Source organism: Mauremys mutica, chromosome 15, assembly GCF_020497125.1.
Source record: "Mauremys mutica isolate MM-2020 ecotype Southern chromosome 15, ASM2049712v1, whole genome shotgun sequence".
Lineage (NCBI taxonomy): Eukaryota > Metazoa > Chordata > Testudines > Geoemydidae > Mauremys > Mauremys mutica.
This window is the reverse complement of record NC_059086.1, coordinates 34,364,232-34,384,554: the sequence shown is the minus strand read 5'-3', so window position 1 is coordinate 34,384,554 and position 20,323 is coordinate 34,364,232. Positions and strand designations below refer to the sequence as shown.

General features: G+C 54.8%; 1 protein-coding gene across 1 annotated transcript in view; it reads right to left on the bottom strand.

Moving 5' to 3' along the window:
• The window catches only part of LOC123350012 (immunoglobulin superfamily member 1-like), a 216,005-nt gene that overhangs the window by 150,173 nt on the left and 45,509 nt on the right, over window positions 1-20,323 (bottom strand). The window lies entirely within an intron of this gene.

Here is a 20,323-nt window from a genome sequence, read left to right as displayed (position 1 = left end):
AATACAAATGAAATATGCTACTGAATTAAAATCCTATTAGGGCTCCAAAAAGAGCCGCAATAGACTGTTTTCTTTTTCAGATCTCTGTGTGTTTTGTAAGCAGGAGTTGAAAGTGGAAAGAAATCAAAACTCTGGTGGAAGCTGATTGTGTCCCTTTTAAGACAGAGTCTCTGAAGCTCTGCTGATGGCTTTGAATCCAAAAGCCAAGCCTGTGTTGATGCAAATTACCTAACTGATAAAGGAAGGTGAAAACTGCCAGCACAAAATAAATTGCCTAAATAAAAGACATGGTATAACAAGATCCCTTTAAGAGATTTGATGCTAAATGTTATTGTTAATATTAAACATTGAAATAAATTTAATGTTAGTAAGTATCCCTGTAACAACGTATAGTGTGTATGATTTTTGGAAAAATCCTTGAAGGTAATATGTTAATGAGGCTTCTCAGCTATTACCTGTGAATAAACTTAAAGCTTAACACAGCAGGAAAAACATTACAAACTTGGTCTGCTATATAAGAAGAAAAACTTGAGGTACACCACCTCATGAATTTAATAACTAAACAGTGGAATAATTTCCCCATAACCCTTAAAAAGTAGAAGCCATTAAAACCTGGCCTGCCTATAGAACGAAAAAACACAGGAAAATATGGGGGTAATTCCTCTGTTTTGCCTGCAATCAGCAAGGGTATTTGTAAAAGAAAAAGCAGCAAAGAATCCTGTGGCACCTTATAGACTAACAGACGTTTTGCAGCATGAGCTTTCGTGGGTGAATACCCACTTCTTCGTTTGCATCCGAAGAAGTGGGTATTCACCCACGAAAGCTCATGCTGCAAAACGTCTGTTAGTCTATAAGGTGCCACAGGATTCTTTGCTGCTTTTCCAGAACCAGACTAACACGGCTACCCCTCTGATACTTGTAAAAGAAAGGAATCTTTTAAGCGACAATCAATGCCACCCTGAAAGGGGTAGAAAAATGTTATTTTTGTCTTTCAGAAAATCAGAAAAAGCTAATACCAGCTACAGAACAACCTATTACAAAAACAAATAAAAGTTAAAAAAAACATACTGCAATAGCTATGGAATGTACTAAAATGCAGATATTTAGAACATAAGATGTTTTGGGTAATATCAGAGAATATTAAGGTTTTAATACATCTGTTAAAGCAAAGAAAAAGATAACTGTTTAATACCTATCAATATAACTGGATGCAGTATGTCTCCAGTACGGTAAGACAAAATTTGTTAAGTGAAGAAATTGTTGTTAAAATTGCACACCAACAGGCTCTGGAAGCAAAGCTATGGAAAGTTAGCCCACTCCACAGATTGCAACTGGGATACTTCTGGCTACCTCAGACCTCAAGCCAGTGGGCTGGGGAGGAAGGGAAACTATTGGACACTAGAGGTTGTACCAAGTGGACTCCTCAAAAGTGGGTCTGCTTATCCATGCCTGTTGCTCCAAAGCCCTGTAGTAAAGACATCTCACTAGGATCCTGTATGTGGGATAAAATTAATAATTAGACCAAAGTATTGTATAACGGGCAATGTGTGTGTTAATTCTTGGAACGAAGTGTTTTAAAAGGATAAAATGGGGACATGTTTAGAATTGCCACTGCAGAAAGACATAACAGCTTACCATTGGTATAACATATTTTCTGGATGGTCTCCCACAACTACTGGCATACTAATGTTACTACCCCTAATTATTTTTGGTTTTAAATTGTATGTGTTTAATTGAAATGTTTAAAATGTGCTGGTGGATAAAACAAATGTATGCAAAGCTAGAGCCACGGGCCCAAATCACCTCCCAGTATTTTCTATTATGTGGACTAAATAAGAAGTGACACTGGCGATTAATAATCTTAGTGTCAAAAGGGGGATATGTAGGAGCTGGACTTTATAATGTATAATTTGATTTCACCCTGCTAGTCACCCTTTTTGAATAGCAGAAAGAAATGACCCTCTGGGACTATAAGATTCTGTTTTCCCATATGCATTACAAATTGGGCCCTCTCTAACTCTTTGTTTTAAGATTTAGGTAGTAAGAGACAGGATTCTCTATTGTGTCTATGATTAAGTAAATTAGAGAAACATTGTGTCTGTTACAGCTCCATTTTGTTTCTTAAAGCTGTCCCCTTACTCCATTTTGTTCTTGTTCTCCTCTGTGGCCGCCCCTCCCTGGCTGTTAAGTTGTTTACCAGGGCCTCTGCCCTTCTCAAAGGGAGGGCCCCTTAAGTTGTTTAACAAAAGCCATTGCCCTTCTCAAAGGGATGGCCACTTGTGCTAAGTGGGACCACTGCCCTGTTCAAAGGGTTAGTCCTGTTATCACCTTGTTAAAACCTGGGCTTGGTGTAGGGTGGGCAATGTCCGGAGCTGCAAGACCTATTGTGTTTTTAAGCTCCTGGGCATGAGTCATACCTCTGGGCTCAGGACTAGTCCAAACATGTCTTGGTGGCTGCCTGCAGTTTTTTTTTTCTCTGCCTTCTCTCCTACCTGTAAGAGGGGGAGCCAATCAGAGTTACTGGCGGGAAGCTGCCAGGGTTTGCCTTTATAAACAGACATTTTCTGAACAGACTTCAGAAAGGTTCTTGCATTGCTGCCTGGTCTGATCAACCAGGGGTTCTGGGGGTCCTTTCTCCGCTCTCGTTTTATTTTTTGAGCGTACCCCCATTTTTGAACACCCCCCCCCACGAAGAACGAATTGCTGCCTGAGAGATCTCCTGATTATCAAGACTGTACCGAGCCTTCTGATGTGCTTGCGGTTTCTGCCTCTGCTGCTGCCTTGGGGGATGGTAAGAATCCCTCTGTGAAACTTTCTATACTTTTATTTTATTATTTTAGCTGCTGGCTCTGTCTCCCCAACACACAGACTCAAGCTAAACCTTGGTCTGTGTCTTAAAACCTCTCTTACCACCCTCCCCCCCCTTGTCCTGGCTGCTGGTTCTGTTTCCCCAACAGACAGACCCAAGCTAACTCCTTGGTCTGTATCTGTAATCTGTTTCTAGTTCTGCAGTGCCTTTGCTGCTAGAAATAAGCCTGCTTGCAACCACCCCACTGCTGCAGTCACCCCCCCCCCCCCACACACACACACACACACTCTTTGGAGCTGTGTCCTGGACACACACCACTCAGCCCTCTGGAACTATCCTTAGCATAAGGTGCACCCATTAAGTTAAGTTTAGCATTATACTTTGTAAGTTAGGCTTAGAGAATTGTTGCATTGTGTTTTAATTTGTGTAGTCTTGGTTAAGTTAGCTCATAGATAAGATTTTGCTGTGTTCTGTATAACTGTAATTGTCTGTCTTCCCACTGCAACCCCCCCCCCCAGCTTCTCTGTGTCTTTCTACCTTGTTACACTCTCTCTGCTGCTTAAGCTTGCAGCCTGTTTGTTCTGTCTCACTAAGTTTAAATCTCTAGCATAAAACCCCATTGGTTACCTTCTTCCTTTCTGATACCCCTCACATTCTACATTCACACCACTGTGACACATTTTTACTTAAAATTGTTTGTTATTTAACACATTTTATCCATAACTGTTAGTTGGTTATATGCTGCTGTGACACACCTTTTTACATAGACATCGCTAGCTACCTGTTACATTTATACCTCAGTGTTAACTGATTACCCACTGTATTGTATCCTACTGTGTTGTACCCCACTATTGAAACCCCCTTACTGTTCACCAAAAAGAAACCCCTCCCCAATTGTCTACCTTAACAACCCCATACCCCTCACTATTGAATTTTCCCTGTTTTTGTATTTTCTTAATAAAGTTTATTTTGCACCCCACCCGTGTGGTAATTGCTCCCCAAGATCCCATATACCTGCTGGCAGGGACACATTGAAGGCCTTGGTCTCAATGTAAATTGTCTTGGTTATTAACTGTAAAACTTAGCAAGGTTTAATTTGCAATGCCTTTTTGCTGGATATAAAATACTACTGTTTGTATTCTCAATCTGTTTGTGTGAATGAGGAATGTATGCATCAGGAAAAGATAAGGTGTGAAGGCCATTGTTATAGCCAGAGTCAAGGAAGAAGTAGTAAAGATACTTAAAGAACATCAAAGAATCATCAGGCACTGCTTACTAGCCAGACAGCTGTTAAACTGTCTGGCATTGCAGAGTGGATACATGCTTCGCAGTGTAAGAATGCACCACCCTGAGTGAACCAATCACCACCTCGGGACCACGCAGAGTCAATTTTGACTCCAGAAGGAGATGTAGAGGAACAGCCTGCAATACCTTACAATCTACGTTCTCGTAAGGGTTGCCAGAAGCAGACGACTACCTAAAGCAAGGCCCAAGAAAAAGCAGTAGTGAGCCTAGCGCCTGCTGCCTGGTGGACATAAAACTGTGACTACAGTTCCCTCAGTTGAGGTTGTCAGAACCAGAAGGGCCCTGCCTCCAACATGCGCCTCTGGTGGTGCCTGTTCCTCAGCTGTTGGTGTCTGAAGGTCTGGGGAGTCCACAATGACAATTTCTTTTATCCAGCAGCAAGTGTGGATAGCTCAGACCCTTAATATTTCTGCAGCCACATCCCAGCCCACTCTCAAACTGATGTTCCTGTCCTGACTATCCCACTCAATTCCCCAGACCTCACTGGAGGACCTTGTCCGTTTAACACAATATGGAACAGTAATGACACCTGGGAAGAGACTATTGGCAGTTCCTTTAACCCACGTGGGGGGGTAATACACCAGGCAAAAAAGGCTCCTGAGGTTAAAAGAAGTAGTTAAAATAATGGCAAATAAAACTGAAGAAAGTTTAAGATCCCTGGCCAAAGAAACAGGGGCGATCCGACAGGTGGCCCTCCAAAACCGTCAGGCATTGTACATAGTGCTGGCGGCCAAAGGATGGACCTGTGCTCTCATTGGAAAACAATGTTGTGTGTTTATACCTGACGATACCAATGAGGTAATAGATCACGCTAGCCACTTAGAACAAATCGCATATCTTCCCCATGAAGAGCCAAGTTCTTTATGGAAGTGGCTAAGTAACCTGTTCAATTTTTCTGGCATAGGAAACTGGTTGTTTCAGGGAGCCCTGACTATCCTGTTTGGAATCCTAATAATTTTTGTATGTTTTCAGTCTCCCGTTGTACCCAAAATTGTGTAAGGCCTGCCACCCAGCTGACTGCCCCAGAACAGAGTGCTAATATGATAATTTTGAATATTGCTGATGAACAAAGAGCTAAAGAATGGTTAATATGTGGAACCCAGTAAAATTTTGGTCATGGCGTGAGCTTGACCAAAAGGAGGGATTGTGAAAGTAGAATGAATTATATTGTAAAAATAAGAATGGATTAAAGAAATGTTGTATGTACCTTTAAGCAGAAATAAGAAATGCTGAAATACAGGTGCCAGGAAAAGAAACATTAGGCATAAAAGATGATGCTAATGGCGAAACATTAACAGAAGATGGGTAATAGTTAGTAAGGAAATAAGATATGCATGCCTAGCCCAGGTAAACTTATCTGATTCTGCTTCCTTTGTTATCTTGTTACGTTCTCACCCTTTTATCTGTATAAATAAGATAGTTTGTGTCTTGCATGGTGCTCACATTATCTGGGTGTCATTAGCAGAGCGCTGTGCTAATAAAACAGAGTGGTCTGACAAACTGTGAGTCCTGAGTCTAACTTTGACAATATCTAGCTTCTCGTCCATGGTAACCCCTAGGTCCTTTGCTGCAGAACTGCTGCCCAACCACTCGGTCCCTAGTCTGCAGCAGTGCCTGAGATTCTTCCCTCCTAAGTGCAGGACTCTGCACTTGTCCTTGTTGAACCTCATCATGTTTCTTCTGGCCTCCATGGCAGCCTTTTCCCGGGCCAACCGCACATCAATTTCCATTTGTTTCCCTTCAAGACTGTCACCTAGTGGGCTGGGATACCATGGAGAACAACCCTCCTGCCAGCACAGATGCCTCTTCACTCCCGTCTGGCTGAGTTAGAGACTCCAGTCGGCTTCAGCACGGACTGAGAGGTTGGGCCACGCGCCTCTCTGCAGTTCACCGAAATTGAGATTCACTCAGCTCAGGGGACTTTCCTAGCGCCCCGTGTTTAGCCTATCGGGGCAATCTGCAACCTGTGCAGTTCTACCTTCTTCTGAGCTTCACTCTGACTTATTTTGCTTCCTTTTCTGTGCCTATTTCCCCTTTACCCAAAATAAGCAAACAGAAAATAAGAAACCGCTAAAGACTTTGTCTGTTCTCCAGCCACCACACTTAAAACTCACATAAAATCACCACCAGTGTCTCAAAGCAATCAGCTGTGCACAGATACTGCCCGACTACACCGCTGTGACGGGTTCAGTCCCAGACACTCCCTTGGGACTGTCACTTGATGTGCTGAGACTCCCTCGGAGCCTGGTTTCCCTGCCAGCCTGGGACTCCAGACCCTGCCTTGTTGAGCCAGACACCACCAGCCAGCTGGAAACACGGACCCAGCTCTGGTCCACACCCCCAAAGCTACAGACTTTAACCAAAAACTGCTCAGCAGGTCACCTATCTCCAGCACCCGGACACCCATCTCCCAATGGGATCCGAACCCCAAATAAATCAGTTACACTCTATATAAAGCTTATACAGGGTAAACTCATAAATTGTCTGCTCTCTCTAACACTGACAGAGAGATTTGCACAGCTGTTTGCTCCCCCAGGTATTAATCACTTACTCTGGATCAATTAATAAACAAAAGTGATTTTATTAAGTATAAAAAGGAGGATTTAAGTGGTTCAAAGTAATAACAGACAGAAAGAAGTAAGTTACCAAACAAAATAAAACAAAACCCGCAAGTCTAAGCCTAATATATTAAGAAACTGAGTACAGGTAAATCTCACCCTCAGAGATGTTCCAATAAGTTTCTTTCACAGACTAGACTCCTTCCTAGTCTGGGCCCGATCCTTTCCCCTGGTACAGCCCTGGTTAGCTCCAGCTCCGGTGGTAACTAGGGGATTTCTCATGACTGGCCACCCCCTTTGTTCTGCTCCACCCCCGTTTTATAGCTTTGGCACAAGGCAGGAATCCTTTGTCTCTCTCTGGGTTCCCACCCCTCTAAATAGAAAAGCACCAGGTTAAAGATGGATTCCAGTATCATGTGACATGATCACATGTCCTGTGAGCCCCCTCCCTTCTTTCAGGACTGGCCTGCAGGTAGGCAGTGGAGGCTTGCAGGAAAACAGAGCCATCTACAGCCATTGTCCTAGTCAATGGAAGCCCTCAACATGCTAAACCACCATTAATGGCCCACACTTTGCATAATTACAAGAGAACCTTAGAGTTAACTTCACATTTCTAGTTTTAGATACAAGAAAATACATTCATACAAACAGGATGGCCACACTCAGTAGACCATAAGCTTTTAATGATACCTTACAAAAGACCTTTTACATAAAGCATATTCCAGTGACATTATATTCCTACTCATCAGCATATTTCCAGAAACATAAGGAGTGCAACGTCACACACGGCATTGGGGGTTCAATCCTGGGGAGCTGCTGTCAGGTCAGGAGCTGTTGCAGGGGAGGATTCTCCGAGGCAGGGGGATTTGGGGGCAGGGGGGTTTGTGCCGGCGTCTCAGCACCCGACGGGGAAGCAGTTCGTCCCCCAGGATATTAGTTTCCCCGCACGGCCAGATCCAGGCTCCTGGGGGTGCAGAGAGACAGCGGGTTAGAGAGGCCCGTGTCACCCTCAGCCCAGCTGCAGGGGGGAACAAGGGGCACAGAAGGGGGGGTGACCTCACCTAGGGTGCCTCCCTCGGGCGGCTGTAACAGGCCTCAGCCAGGATCAGCCCCAGGATGAGCAGGACCCCGGCGCTCAGCGCCAGGCAGGCGATGTTGGTGTGGGTGAAATCCAGGTACCCCAGGGGGGCTGCTGCGGGGGAAGGGAAAAAGTAACTTGGCAGCTCAGATGGGGAGATCAGCAGCTGGTGCTGCCCCGGGAGTGGAGCCCCCAACCCCCGCATCCGGCAGGTCCGGCCCAGCCCCCCTCTGGGGCTCTCCCAGGCGCTGCGGCTCTGCGGCCTCCCTGGGGCCAGACCCCCTCAGGGAAGGCTGCGTCCTGCTGCCCTGGGGGGGGGGGCTGAGCCTCAGCTTCCCCGGTGAAGGGGGCTCGCAGATGGACAAACTGCCCCCTGAGACACCCGGCACCCCAGGACCTGGCCAGGGGATGTGGACAATCAGAGCCTCAGGGTCTTAGCCCCCCACAACAGGGAACCACCCCAGCTCCCTGTCCCCATAGGACGCCTCTGTCGACTCCCACAGGTGCCTCTGCCCCGGCCTGTCTGCTGTGCAGTGAGCCCAGCCCCGGGGTATCTCGGCTGCTGCCACACACGGGGGGGGGGGGGGGAGGCTGGTACTTCAACAGCCGCCTCCGACACTCAGGCGGTGCCCACAGCCCCGTGGAGCAGGGCACAGACAGAGGTAACAGAACATCTACCGGGGGGAAGGCTCAGGGATCCCCTGAGACTCCAGTGTGGGGCGGGGAAGCAAGAACAGAGAGAATTCTGGGTAATGCTCTTGCCAATGGGATGTCATGTGGCCAGGAAGGGGGGTTATTGCCCCAGGACTTTGGTACCGAGCTGGTCCCAATTTCACAGCCCAGCCCCCAGATCCTGCCCCTCCCCTGGCGTCCCCCAGCAAATTCTAGGCAGCGACCTGCAGGGCAGGAGGCATCGGGGGAGCTGGGGGTCTGGTGGTGAGTGAGGGGCAGGGGGCTGCCCCTCCCGCTGATGTCTGAGCCCCACCCACCCAGAGTCACTGCCCCCATCTCCCACAACTAGCCCCAACCTCTGGGCACCACAACCTGTTTCCACGGCTGGTTCAATGGCAGATTCCACCTCCCACCCCCGCCCGGTCCAGAGGGCAGGAATCTCCACCCACCATCAGCTGCTGCTGCTCCCCCCTGGCTGGGGAACCCCCCAGTGACTCTGTCCCTGCTCCCCAGCCGGGCGTCCCCTCTGCGGGGTCAGGGCTCAGGACAGAGCCTGGCTCCGACTGTCCCATTCGCACCGAGCCCCGTGAGGGTCTGGCTGGGGGTGGGGCTGGGAACGGGGACGCTGAGCCGGGCCCCTCACCTCTCACCACCAGCTCCACGGGGTCGCTGGGGTACGACACGTTGAATGGCTCCGATCGGCTGTGATAGGAGCAGCTGTAGCTCCCGCCGTCCTCCCGGCTCACGTTGGTGATGGGAAAAACAACCTCCAACCCGTCCGAATCCACAGGTGGGAAATGGCGTCGCTCTTTATTCAGCACGAACCACATGCCCTGGTGCTGCCCCCGACACCAGACGGCCACTGCTCCCCCCAGGGAGACTCCCCCGCTGGGGCTCAGGGAGATGCTGGGTTTGGGGTAGCTGGGCTCTGCAGAGGGAAGCAGACAGGCCGTGAGACACAGGCCCCGTCACTCACTCCTGGGGCCCGTCCTCACCACGCGGCCTCAGTGGTGGGTCAGACCCGGCGGCCCTGGGGACGGGCTCCTGGATCCCTTTCCACAGGGGTCAGAGTTTCCCCTCAGCCCTGGGCTCACAGCATGAGACACGGAGCCACCCCAGCCCCTGGGGCCCAGAGCTCTGCTCCCCGGTGGGTGACAAGCCAGGCCAGTCTCCAGGGTCCAGTCACTCCCTGGCTTCTCTGCTGGGAGGGCTGGGAGCCAGGACTCCTGGGTTCTTTCCCCGGCTCTGGGAGGAGAGTGGGGTCTAGTGGGGAGAGCAGGGAGGATGGGGGCCAGGACTCCTGGGTTCTGTGCACAGCACCACCACTGACTTGTAGGGAACTGTGCAAGTCTCTACTATACACTGAGGTTTAAAACCTTCAGCTCTGCCCATCACCCCCTAACTGATGTGTTGCCTGGGAAAGCCCCCCCCCCCGCTCTGTAGCTCCCCCTGGGGGCAGGGATCCCCCTTCCTCTGCTCCAAATCTCCAGCAGCTACTGCTCCCCCCTGGCTGGGGAACCTCCCAGTGACTCCCCTGTCTCTGGCCGGGCGTCCCCTCTGCTGGGCCTAGGGCTCAGGGCAGAGCCTGGCTCTGAGCATCCCATTGGTGCAGAGCCCTGGAGGGTCTAGCTGGGTGTGGGGATGGGAACAGGGACACTGAGCCGGGCCCCTCACCTGCTACCACCAGCTCCACAGAGTTGCTGGCGTATGACGAGACGAAGGGCTCTGACCGGGGCCGGTAGCTGCAGCTGTAGTTCCCTCCGTGCTGCCGGCCCACGCTGGGGATGAGGAACTCAGCCCCGGCCCCAGCAGGGTCCATGTGTCGCTGCGGGTTCAGGTCTCCAGCCTTGTGCAGGAAGAACCTCACGTCCCGGTGCTGCCCCTGACACCGGATGGTGACGTTTGCCCCTGGGGCGGTGACCCAAGTGGGGCTCAGGGAGATGGAGGGTCTGGGTAAGCTGGGATCTGCGCACAGGACACAGGCTGTTAGAGCCAGACCCAGGCACCCACCCAGCCCCAGCCTCCTGCCCAGCTCCAGCCACGGGCAGATACAGGGGCCCCTGGGCAGAGATTCCCTCCCAGATCCCAGAGTTTCCCCCACCCAGAATCCCGGCCCTGCGAGCTGGGCTCCCAGCCCCACAGACATGGAGCCGCGGCTCCCTAGTTCTTGGGATCCTCATATGCCGTGTGTGGCCCCTGCCTCATTCACTGCGTTGGGTCTGTCCTGGTGGCACGTGGGTACTGCCAAGCTAGCTGCAGCAGCTCCTCCCCAGCACAGGATGCCGCAAGGGCACCACGCCCAGCCCCCGCTCCCTGCATCGGCTTCCCGCAGACGGAGTCAAGTCCGAGGTCTCTGCCCTGATCTCCGAGGTGCCCGAGGGCTGAGCCCAGCGTGTTCCCGGCTCCGGCTGCAGGGTGCGGCAAGTGCCGGGTGCGTGGGGCCGGGCTGGGCGCTCGAGGACAAGCCGCCCAGGGCGCCGGGTGCACACGCGAGCGGCTAGTCCTGCCCGCCCACGGCTCCATTGCTGTTTTCAGCTGCATCAGAGCTAACCCGGGTGCCGCCCGCCGGCACCCAGCTGCCGAGCAGACACCCGACAACAGCCCACAGCTCTGGGGTGACCCCGGGGTGTCGGCTCCCTGCCCCCGGCCCGGCCACAATCAGGGTCACGCTCGTCTGGGCAGGAAACAGAACTTCCTCCGGGGCCGGGCCCAGGCTGCAGAACGAGCTCCCCCAGCAGCCAGGGCCCCCGAAACCTCCCCTCCTCCGGCTCCAAGGCCAGGCGCCCTCCCCCGGCTGGCCTGCTCCATTATCGACCTGGGGCAGCGCGGCCATTGACCCCCCAAACCGCCCCAGACCAGACCCTCCGCGGTGGGCACAGACCTCCCCTGGGGAGAGGACAAGAGAGAACGACCCTCCCGGGACAGACGGGGCCACGGCGCTTTATGCTCGACTGGCAGGCGCCCGACACCGCGGTGACCAGGGCAGCGTCAGACCATGTGCAGGGTAGAAGGCTGCTCCCCCCTGGCTGGGACCCCCCAGTGACTCCGTCCCCCGTCCCCGGCCGGGCATCCCCTCTGCTGGGCCCAGGGCTCAGGGCAGAGCCTGGCTCTGAGTGGCCCATCGGTGCGAGCCCCTGGGGATCTAGCTGGGTGTGGGACTGGGATCAGGGACGCTGAGCCGGGCCCCTCACTTGCTACCACCAGCTCCACAGGGCAGGAAGAGACAGGTCATAAGACACAGACCCTGGCACAGTCACTGCGCCCCGTCCCCACAGCCCGGCCCCAGTGACGAGGCCGATACAGGGGCCTGCAGGGAGAGTCTCCTGGATGATTTTCCCCCGAATCCAAGACCGAGGGAGCTGGGCTAGTGACAAAGAGACACGGGGTCCCCCACCCCTCAGCAGGGCAACGGCGCGGATCCATCTGCCAGGAGCCCAGGGAGGGGTGGCTGGGGCAAGGCAAGGAGAGGCCGAGGGGACCTAGACGCCAATTGTGTTTTCTCTACATCGGCTGGGGAAGGAGAAATCAGTTTGGTGGGGAATGATCACAAGTGAATCAGAGTTCGCTGGTGTGGCAGGAACTGCTGGGTAGGGTCACACTGGGAACTATCGCTGAGCTGCCTGAACAGTAACTGCCATTGGCTGAATTAAACCCACTTCATGGGCAACAATTTACATTCATGGAGCACCAGGAGCTGGAGTTGGAACGTCCCAGGCACTAGGCCAGAACCCACCGCGCTACGGTCCCGTCGCGGCTTCTCTGTCCCTAGGCTGGTTTGTTGTATCTTGAGCCATCCCCACGTGCCGTCTCTGTTGGCTGCTCACTTGGCTACACTTGAAAGTTGCATCGCTGGTGGAAGCTTTCCAGCGCTGCAATTAGTAACTGTCCACACCTGCAAGGCACATCCAGCGCTGCAACTCCCTGGCTGCAGCGCTGGCTGTATACCTGGTCTGCTTGGGGTGTAGCGAGTGGATCACCAGTGCTGCTCATCAAGTGTGGACACACAGCAGCGCTGTTATTGGCCTCCAGGGTATTAGCAGATATCCCAGAATGCTTTTAACTAAATTACTCTCTTTGTTTTGTTATGCAGCCTCTCTTTGTTTTCTTGTGAACTCGGAGCTCCGGAGCTGCTTATCTAAAAAACAAACACAGCTCCTGTTTGCTGTGATCAATCTGTACCTGGCTGTGAACAATCAAATGAGATAATGAGGCAGGCAGGGAGTGAGTGTTTGCTTGACAGAGAAAGGGAGTCCTGTTGGATGCAGGCTGTTTGCAATTAAGAGTTAAGACTAAGGGGTCGGGAACATTTTCTGATTTTGCAAGGCAGGAGGGTAACACACAGTGTTGGCACCAAAAATCCACTCTCTCTCTCCCCCCCTGCTCCCTGTCACACTACACCCCAACCCACCCCCCTCTTTTGAAAAGCACGTTGCTGTCACTTGAACGCTGGGATAGCTGCCCATAATGCATCACTCCCAACAGCGCTGCAAATGTTGCAAATGTAGCCACATACCAGCGCTGGTAGCTGTGAGTGTGGCCACACACCAGCGCTGTTCCTACACAGCTGGATGACCAGCGCTGCAAACTACGTGCTGCAACTCTCAAGTGTAGCCAAGCCCTGAGCTCCAGCTCAGATACCTGCAGCGATTTCTCCAGGCGATGGGTCGGCTTCTCAATGCAACAACTGTCCCTCCGCTGCTTTTCCTAGAGTCCCTTTGCTCTCGGACAAATTCCCTCTTCCTGTTGCTGCAGCTGAAGATTTTCTAACAATTTACTGCCCGGTTCCTCCTTTAACTTTCCCCCTCCTGCCTCTGTCTTTCCTCTCTCTGCCTCCCCCTGTTCCTGCCACCTCTACCCCTTCCCAACGGGACTTTCCCCCTGCCAGCTCTGTGCCTGGTGCCCTTCGATGACACAGCTCGGCCACCGGGTCCCTTTCCACTGGCTCTCACCAGGGCCTGCTCCAGACCCCAGCACGCGCGTGGGGTGGCCTTTTGCCGGCAGGGCGGCAGGCAGGTCTGGCGGACCTTCCGCAGTCATGCCTGCAGGAGGTCCACCGGAGCCGTGGTATCAGCGCAGTCATGCCTGCAGGAGGTCTACCCGAGGCGCAGGACCAGCACCTCCCGCAGGCATGACTGCTTGGGGCGACCAAATTCCTAGAGCCGCCCCTGGCTCTCGTTCGCTGGGTCCCTGCATTTCTGGTGCCGGTTGGTACCTCGCTGGTTGCTGGTGTCTCTCCCCGGCGCTGGGCAGCCTCCCTCCGAACTCTACCAGGAATTTCCGCCAGCAGCGCTGGGGCGGGGGAGGGGCTGCTGGCTGCTGTCCCCCGCTGGTTTCTCTCTCTCCCCACCACAAAAAATCCCACCCCAGGCTCGAGCTCCCCCCACTTCCCCTGCCCGGGAATCCTTGGGGGTCTCCCCACAGCTGTTGTTTCCAGGCTGCTTCTGAGCAGCCAACGTGTGCAGCTCCCACTGCTCTGTAACCCGACAGCCCCCAGCCCAGGTGGGCATCACACAGCCGGCCCTGGAAGGCCGTCACAGGCTGGGGGCGGGGCCGGCTGGGCAGCCCTTGGGCTCCGACTCCTCTGTGCGCCCCTGGAGCCGGAGCAGCTGGGGGAGCATCCCCCTGGGAAAGGCCCCTGCTCTGCAGCACCCCTGGGGTCAGAGCCGGGCTCCCCCTCATTTCTAACATCCATGTGCGGAATGAATTTTGTTGTGTGCACAGAGAGGTGATATGTGACGGAGGTGGGGCAGAGGGTTGGGGTGCTGGGGGGGGGTGAGGGCTGCGGCTGGGGGTGGGGGCCCTGGGATGGGGCTGGGGATGAGGGGTTTGGGGTGCAGGCTGCCCCAGGGCTGCAGCAGGGAGAGAGGACTCCCCCCAGCCCTCTGTTGCCGCAGCAGCCTGGGGCCGGGGGAGAGGTGCCTCTCCCTGGCCACGGCAGCTTAGAGGAAACTTAGGGGCAGGGGTCCCCCCCTCCCTCAGCCCCTAATCTCAGGCAACTGCTGCTCCCCCCTAGCTAGGGACACCCAGGGACTCCGTCCCCTCTCCCCGGCCGGGCGTATCTCTGTGGGGTCAGGGCTCAGGGCAGAGCCTGGCTCTGAGCGTCCCATTGGCACCGAGTCCCCATGAGGGTCTGGCTGGGGGTGGGGCTGGGAACGGGGACGCTGAGCCGGGCCCCTCACCTCTCACCACCAGCTCCACGGGGTCGCTGGGGTACGACACGTTGAACGGCTCCGATCGGCTGTGATAGAAGCAGCTGTAGCTCCCGCCGTCCTCCCGGCTCACGTTGCTGATGAGAAACACAACCTCCAACCCATCCGAACCCATGGGTGGGAAATGGCGTCGCTCTTTTTTCAGCACGAACCGCACGCCCTGGTGCTGCCCCTCACACCAGACGGCCACGTCTCCCCCCAGGGAGACTCCCCCGCTGGGTCTCAGGGAGATGCTGGGTTTGGGGTAGCTGGGCTCTGCAGAGGGAAGCAGACAGGCCGTGAGACACCGGCCCCGTCACTCACTCCTGGGACCCGTCCTAACCACGCGGCCTCAGTGGTGGGTCAGAGCCGGCGGCCCTGGGAACGGGCTCCTGGATCCCTTTCCACAGGGGCCCAGAGTTTCCCCTCAGCCCTGGGCTCACAGCATGAGACACGGAGCCACCCCAGCCCCTGGGGCCCAGAGCTCTGCTCCCTGGCGGGTGACAGGCCAGGCCAGTCTCCAGGGTCCATTCACTCCCTGGCTTCTCTGCTGGGAGGGCTGGGAGCCAGGACTCCTGGGTTCTCTCCCTGGCTCTTGGAGGGGAGTGGGGTCTAGTGGGGAGAGCAGGGGGGATAGAGGCCAGGACTCCTGGGTTCTGTGCACAGCACCCCCACTGACTTGTAGGGGACCGTGCAAGTCTCTACTATACACTGAGGTTTAAAACCTTCAGCTCTGCCCATGGCCCCCTAACTGATGTGTTGCCTGGGAAAGGCCCCCCCTGCTCCTCAGCTCCCCCTGGGGGCCGGGATCCCCCTTCCTCTGCTCCAGATCTCCAGCAGCTACTTCTCCCCCCTGGCTGGGGAACCTCCCACTCCCAGTGACTCCCCACTTCCCGGCCGGGCGTCCCCTCTGCTGGGCCCAGGGCTCAGGGCAGAGCCTGGCTCTGAGCATCCCATCAGTGCAGAGCCCTGGAGGGTCTAGCTGGGTGTGGGGATGGGAACAGGGACACTGAGCTGGGCCCCTCACCTGCTACCACCAGCTGCACGGGGTCGCTGGGCTGCGAGGAGACGAAGGGCTCTGATGGGGGCCGGTAGCTGCAGCTGTAGCTCCCTCCGTGCTGCTGGCCCACGCTGGGGATGCAGAACTCGGCCCCGTCCCCAGCAGGATCCATGTGTTGCTGCAGGTTCAGGTCTCCAGCCTTGTGCAGGAAGAAGCTCACGTCCTGGCGCTGCCCCTCACACCGGATGGTGACGTCTGCCCCTCGGGCGGTGACCCAAGTGGGGCTCAGGGAGATGGAGGGTCTGGGTAAGCTGGGATCTGCGCACAGGAGACAGGCCGTGAGAGCCAGACCCAGGCACCCACCCAGCCCCAGCCTCCTGCCCAGCTCCAGCCACGGGCAGATCCAGGGGCCCCTGGGCAGAGATTCCCTCCCAGATCCCAGAGTTCCCCCCACCCAGAATCCCGGCCCTGCGAGCTGGGCTCCCAGCCCCACAGACACCGAGCCGCAGCTCCCTAATGCTTGGGATCCTCATATGCCGTGTGTGGCCCCTGCCTCGTTCACTGCGTTGGGTCTGTCCTGGGGGCACGTGGGTACGGCCAAGCTAGGTGCAGCAGCTCCTCCCCAGCACAGGCTGCCGCCAGGGTACCACGCCCAGCCCCCGCTCCCTGCATCGGCTTCCCGCAGACAGAGTCAAGACCGAGGTCTCTGCCCTGATCTCCGAGGTGCCCGAGGGCTGTTCCCAGCGCATTCCCGGCTCCGGCTTCAGGGGGCTGCGAGTGCCGGGTGCGTGGGGCCGGGCTGGGCGCTCGAGGACAAGCCGCCCAGGGCGCCGGGTGCACACGCGAGCGGCTAGTCCTGCCCGCCCACGGCTCCATTGCTGTTTTCAGCTCCATCAGAGCTCTTTATTCAGCACGAACCGCACGCCCAGGTGCTGCCCCCGACACCGGATGGCCACTGCTCCCCCCAGGGAGACCCCCTCGCTGGGGCTCAGGGAGATGCTGGGTTTGGGGTAGCTGGGCTCTGCAGAGGGAAGCAGACAGGCCGTGAGACACAGGCCCCGTCACTCACTCCTGGGGCCCGTCCTCACCACGCGTCTTCAGTGGTGGGTCAGACCTGGCGGCCCTGGGGACGGGCTCCTGGATCCCTTTCCACAGGGGCCAGAGTTTCCCCTCAGCCCTGGGCTCACAGCATGAGACACGGAGCCACCCCAGCCCCTGGGGCCCAGAGCTCTGCTCCCCGGTGGGTGACGGGCCAGGCCAGTCTCCAGGGTCCATTCACTCCCTGGCTTCTCTGCTGGGAGGGCTGGGAGCCAGGACTCTTGGGTTCTGCCCTGGCTCTGGGAGGGGTGTGGGGTCTAGTGGGGAGAGCAGGGAGGATGGGGGCCAGGACTCCTGGGTTCTGTGCACAGCACCACCACTGACTTGTAGGGGACTGTGCAAGTCTCTACTATCCCCTGAGGTTTAAAACCTTCAGCTCCACCCATCACCCCCTAACTGATGTGTTGCCTGGGAAAGGCCCCCCCTGCTCTGCAGCTCCCCCTGGGGGCAGGGATCCCCCATTCCTCTGGCCCAAATCTCCAGTGGCTGCTTCTCCCCCCTGGCTGGGGAACCTCCCGCTTCCAGTGACTCCCCACTTCCTGGCCTGGCGTCCCCTCTGCTGGGCCCAGGGCTCAGGGCAGAGCCTGGCTCTGAGTGGCCCATCGGTGCAGAGCCCTGGAGGGTCTAGCTGGGTGTGGGGCTGGGAGCCGAGGTGCCAGGCTGGGCCCCTGACCTGCTACAATGATCTGCACAGGGTCACTGGGCTCCGAGTAGGTAACGTTTCCTGCTCTTTCGCTATAACGACAGGTGTAGCTGCCTCCGTGTTCCCGTCTGGCGCGGGTGATGGGAAATTCAGCCTCAGAGCCAGCAGGGTCTGAGTAAGTCTGATGCTTCCTATCTCCAGCCTTGTAGAAGAGGATCCTCATGCCCAGGCGCTGATGCCGACACCGGATGGTGACGTTTCCCCCCAAGGGGATCACCCCACTGGGGCTGACGGAGATGGAGGGTTTGGGGTAGGACCCCTCTGGAGTCACAAACAAACAGGCAGTGAGTGGGGGTGACACAAACCGCGTCCGTCTGATTCAATCCTCTGCCCATCTGTCGCTCCAGCATTTCACCCCCGGCCCATCCCTGGGGTGCAGCCCGGCCCCGCGGCTCACAGCCGGGGAGAAACACAGCAGAGGGGGAAGGAGATTTCCAGTCTCGGATTCCCTCAGTTCTCCAGGGTCAATTCAGCCCTGCCCCTGCTGCAGTCAGGGGTGATTGGATTGACCCCGGGGCTGAGATCAGAATCACCCTCCTTCTGTGTTTCTAACATTGTAGCCGAGCTGCAGCTCTGCTGGAGTTGGGCTGAACATGGATTATTCTTTAAAATATTCTAAAAACCACATTGACTCCAATTGTCCGGCAATGTGCTGTATGCACAGGAGTGCGGGGCGGGGGGGGGGGGGGGGGGGGTGGGGGGTTCATGGGACAAATCTGAGTCCTTAGAGCGAAGACTCTGAAAAACACGTTTGCAAAATCCCCCGGTTGTTCTAACATTTTCCTGCCCACCCCTGGGGCTCAATCTCTCGGTGGCCCCTTTGGGGATGGGATATTCCCAAAGCTGTTCAGGGGACGTTCCGAACGCCGGGCCGGGCTGAGCCTGACCCACGAGCAAAGCAGTGACACGCGTGTGCAGCAAGCCGAGGGGGAGACACAACGGGGCCTTGCTCCAGTCCCTCTGCGTGTCCACGTCTTACAGCCCTGCTCTGCCTGACCCGTTCCCCGGGCTCCTGCCAGCTCCCCGGGCACAGTGCGGGGGCGCTGCGGGGGGGCTGGTGCCTTCACTCTGTATTTCCTGCTTTGAGTGCAGGTGAATTCACCCTGTGTGGTGCCCATCCCTGTAATGAGTGGGGCGAGGTCTCAGTCCCACCTCTGGGTTTGGAAGGGAGCAGGGGTCTGAGAGGATCATAACTTTGTGGGATCTGCTGCACCCCTCATCCCTCACCCACATCCCTCGTCCTTAATGTGGAAATTCCCCCAGCTGCCCCATTCCCCACAGATACTCACCTCCGGACACCCCACTCCGCCCATCCAGCCAGCAGCCTGGAAAGGAGACAGGTTGTTAGGGACCAGATCCCAGAGCAACTGGATCCTGCACCCTGGGCTCAGATCCCCCCTATGGGCACACACCCTGGCTGTCTCCAATACTCACCGAGGAAGAGGACGATGAGAGCAGATGCCATGACGGGGGCAGCGAGGGGACCCTCAGCGCTGCCACCAACACCCCGCTGCTCAGCTCCACCGAGCCCCAAATAAGGAACTCGTCTGCTGGCTGCAGCTACAGGAAGTCAACGATGTCTCATCTCTTCCTGCGTCCATCACAGATTGTCTCTAATCTGCTGGTGAAATCTAGTGCGGTCAAAGCAACCCAGGGACTGTCAGCCTGGCCAAGCATCACGCAGCTCCCAGCTTGTCTGTGTCTCTGTGGAGAGGGGGGGCAGGTCACCCTCAACATACCCTGCAGCCTTGAGGAAAGTGCATCAGCCTGAGAGACCACAGGGTCTGGTCTTCAATCTTCCACTGACCACAATTTCCAACCCCTTTTAATTCTGGGTTCAAGCCCAGTTGATGACCCATGTATGTAAAATTAATACCTGATCATGCAATTAAAGGCTGGTGTCATAATGGACCTGCAAGAGGGAGCAGATTTAAGGTCGTTCAGGTAACCATAAGTGTGGCATTTTCTGGTGCTGGAAGGTTTCCCCTCAAGTGCCCATCAATCTGCCCTCAGTTAAGATGGCCACCATCACCCAGTGTCCCCAGTTGGCTGGGCACCAGGCTGCCCTCTGGGAAATGGCGCCCACCTGGGATAGGAGAGGTAGTAGGAGGCAGGGGAATATGGGGAATGGGAGAATGTGGGGGAACATTGGAGGGTGGGGGCTGAGAGGTAGGAGCTAAGGGGAGCAGAGCTGGGGAGAGAAAGTGGTGTACGGCTTGACAGTATTCATCACCATGTATTTTTTACAGGTTTCTACGCCCCATTTTGGGCTTATGTCCCATCCTCTGTTCCTATTTCCGTTGGTGTTGAGGTTTGGCGCCGTCAGCTATGTTGAATTTTTTTATTATTATTAATATTTGAATAGGGGGAATATCGCGTTCTTGTGCTTTGATACATTTGGTTGATTGTTTAGAGGAAAAGGTTGACATAATGGCATGAGAGAAAGAAAAATAAAGATTTTGCTTTTAATGGGTTCATTTGAAAGAATAGAGGCAAGTTATTAAAGAAAAGAGATTTGGGCTTAGATTTAGTAAGGAGAGATGATTTTAAAGGCCTAGTTTTGCATGTTAATAAAGAATTTTAAAAAATGAAATCAATTAAAATGTTTATTAAATATAATGTTAGGTTAAAAAAAAAACATGGCAGAAAAAGGGAATTTTATAAAGCGGAAACTGTTTAGTAAGCACATTGTAAAAAATATAAAGGTTGGTTAATAAAGAAGCATTTAAAATATTAACTATAAGGGGAAGTTAACAAAGAGCATTTCCAAATATTAAATAAAAGAGAAAAATATAAAGATAGGTTAAAAGAGGGAAACTGGCAGGAAAAGGAAGCCCCTTTGCAAAGGGCAAAGATAGACAGGACGTGGTTGAGCCAGAGAGAGGGAGATCTTACTCTTGTAACTGTTCCTG